This window comes from Nanorana parkeri, unplaced genomic scaffold, assembly GCF_000935625.1.
Source record: "Nanorana parkeri isolate BGI_ZX_2015 unplaced genomic scaffold, ASM93562v1 scaffold418, whole genome shotgun sequence".
NCBI classification, from domain to species: domain Eukaryota; kingdom Metazoa; phylum Chordata; class Amphibia; order Anura; family Dicroglossidae; genus Nanorana; species Nanorana parkeri.
Window position 1 is genome coordinate 2,518 of NW_017306686.1, and position 3,605 is coordinate 6,122.

The following is a 3,605-nucleotide window of genomic DNA, read 5'->3' on the forward strand; positions in this document are numbered from 1 at the left end:
ATGATCTGATGGATTTTTTCTTATCAGCCTCATTTTCCTTCTTCTCTTCCTCCTCTACAACCCAGACTGAGATATTTGATATTCCACCTGCAGTTCTTACTCAGCTGAGATCCAACTAACTTTATCTGTGCTATCAGCTGGTTCTGGTTTAAGAGAGACTTCCGTCATTGGAACGGATTACAGGAAATGAGTGTTGCATTGGAAAATATCTTCCTCCAGCATCCAACGTAATCCCCGATAACTACAATTTTTATTAAACTTCTGGAATAGTCAGGATGTATTCGGCTATTATCTCAGCTGGCCGACCTGGAAAGGGCTGGAAGCCCCAGCATGGCCACTGTAGAGGAGCGGTAGGGAGGATGAGAGTGGCTGGTGTAAATCTGTCACATATGATGACGTGAGATCACAACAAGGCGCGTCGCATTAACATTTTACATGCGTGCGGCCATTGGCACCATTATTGTGGACATTTCCTCTTTCTTCATTAGCAGTAGATTAAATTCGGCTGGAAAATGGCCTAAAAAAACCATGTTGGAATCTTTGTTCTGAGCTGGCTGCCGCCGCCTTCCACCACAGTACACCACGAGCTGCAGGATCAAGGCGGAATGTTCATGTTCCTCCAGGCTCCATATCAATGAAGATAATTTTCTCCCTGTCATCCGGAAGCCTGGCTTCCAATCTTTATATCTTCAAATGCAAAAGGCAATTGCCTACATAACAGGAGCGCTGTCTGATCAGCAGACTCGCAATGTCAGTCAGACGCACAGATGAGTAAAAAGGAGGCCTCCTCTAATGTCGGGGGTAAGAGATGTTCAGCCGATCTGTCGAATGAAAGATTTATTAACGTGTTATTCTTTCATGGCTCTTCTAAGACAAATGGCCAAACGCACGTTTGCTTTCTTAAATGGAAGCTTTGGCGTCGCTACGCCAAGCACATGCTTTGAGTTATCATTGGGACCTGTGAGACATTTTATGACGTGATTTTTTAATTGATGCAATTCCATATTTTGATTATTATATTTCAAATATATTCTGGCTTAGTGCTCCCTCTAGTGGTCATCCGTAGATCATGAAATGAGGATTTTCACCTTTTGCAGTCACTTTCGAGAAAACCTACGTTTGTTATATGTTCCTATTCACACAGCATACAGAAAAATTACAGTGGTACCTTGGTACAATTCAGTTCGCAAACAGGAAGTTCAGCAAAATATTGCTTCCGTTCAGGAACTCCGTGTTGGGTGACGAACCCAACCACAGCTATCTTCCCCGCTCTGACGCTGGTTGTGGCTTCCCCAAGTCAAGATCGCAATCCGATCACAGTTTGATTCGGTTTGCAACCAATTCGGTGCGCGACCAGAAACGTGGAACAAATTAAGTTCGTGAACCGAGTACCACTGTATTTAAAAAATTGTTTCTTACCTGTTTTTGATGTTTTGTTATAGCGGGCAACATGGCTGATTCCATAGTTTTCTCAGCACCTTCACAGTGATCTGCCCTAGAAAGATTTAGAACTGGCAATTGAGGACTGTGCTTCTCTCATTAACTTCATTAGCATTTGAATGCAGAAGTAAGGTAATCCTTTAACCACTGGTTCTCAACTGGTGGGTCGTGACCGGAATGTGGATCGCGACCCCATGCTCACATTTTTTGCAGAAGACGGTGTATCTAAACCTCTGCTTTTAACCTTAGTGGTTAGACAGGTTTTTTTTTGCATGCTGGCTGGTGAGTGTGCTGGGAAACTTTTTGCTGTTTTACTGTTTGAAGCCCTTCCATGTGCACCTTGCTGTAAAGCTGGTAACGAATTGATGAGTGCATTTGCCATTTGTTTTCCCATACTCAAAGGGTCGCGACCCCATGTTCAGTGGTAGGAACAGAGACACCGGCACTCCAAATTAGCAAAAGAACATCTGTTTATTTGACGTGCAGCACAACAACAACGATTGTTTCGGGGCCACAGAGGATCCCCTTCATCAGGCGAAGCATACATCTGTATGCATACAACAGATACATCTGTAGCATACAACAGATGTTCTTTGTATGCTTTGGAGTGCCAGTGTCTCTGTTCCTATATCTGATTGTTACGGCTGCCACCCGTTGACTACCGCTGCACCAGTTTTTCTGAGGGATCTTAGCGGTCAGGAGTGCGATGGGACCATGGACTCTCCATGTTCAGTGGGTCACGACATGCCTTCCTTCTAGGTGAGAGACTTCTCACCCTCCCCCTAGTGCAGCACCGTCAGTTGTGCAGAGCAGCCATTCAAAATATGGCCCTGCGCGTCAGCTTGAGGTGGGGTGGAAGGATGGCCATAAGGGAGCTCCATCCATACGTGCATTGCTTACAGCTCCCACATGTGCCCTGTAGAGGGGCCTGGACTGCACTGACATCACATTCTGGCTCCCGACACTTCTACAGGGCACGCAAGGGAGCTGTACAGGCAATGCATATACTGTATATGGATGGAGCTCCGTCACAGCACAGCAGCCCACACTGGACCCCAGGCTGAGGATCCACTCCAGTTCTCGTAAGGAACGGAGACTGGATGGATCTTAAAAAAAGAAAAAAAGAATATAATTTTTTGTTTGGGCGTGTCTGTGAGTGTGTGAGATTGTGTCTGTGGTTGTGTGTGTCTGTCAGTGTTTTTGAGGGTCCGTTACCACTAGTGCAGTGCGTTAATTGCACAGCCCCATGCAATTAATGCACTGTACCACGCAATCGCACCTACTGTGTGTTCTGGTGTGGAAGGTGCCTTGCATTGCCATTAATTTGAATGACACCCCAAATGAACCTAATCTGATCTCACTTCTATTTCACAATGTAGACCTTTCCAGAGCCTCCAGAAAAAGCTCCCGAGGTTGCTTGTTGCTCCCCACCTGCTTACTGCAACTGATAAATATAAAATGTTTACGTGTAATATATTGTATATACTGAACAAAGAAACACTTCGTAAGCAAAAGAAAATAAAGGCAAATAAACGTTTAACATTCCCTGGCATCCCCCGTCTACCCGACTGCCTAAGGGGTCTGAGCCGTGACAGCGTTAAGAAAGTTTTCACGTACGCGCCATGTTCTGCCGATATAGGCTCTCCACGCTGCTTCTCGAAATGATTATGAAATGAGATGGCTAATCTCTAAGCAAATAGCAGCCCTGCTGGGGAGTCACTTTTATTAAATCATGGCAGATGAAAGGTGAAACGCGTCAGCACTATTGATCGGTGAATGAAATTTACACTGCGAGTGAAGGCAGCGCGCCTCTCCTCCGGCAAGCCTGACAAGGCTAAAAGCTGCACCCTTTCAAGTGTGGAAGAGCTGCCCTTAAATGTCTCCGGCTGCCAATAAAGCTTTGAATTGAAATACTGTCACTTGCGTGGTAAGAGAGTGAACATTTTTCTTAAAGTAGACAATGCATTGAAATGCAAAGTCTGCTTATTAGTTAGACCTTCGCCTCTCCCGGCAAGCCCATTGTTTGTATCTAAGGAAAGGAAGAGAGCCTTTAGGGAATGCAAGGGAGCAAAACAAAATGGCAAAAAAATTCAAAAGAGTTAATACAGAAATAAACAAGACTGTGCCCAGCAAAAAAATCACTTTATTGTAAATACTAAAAGTAT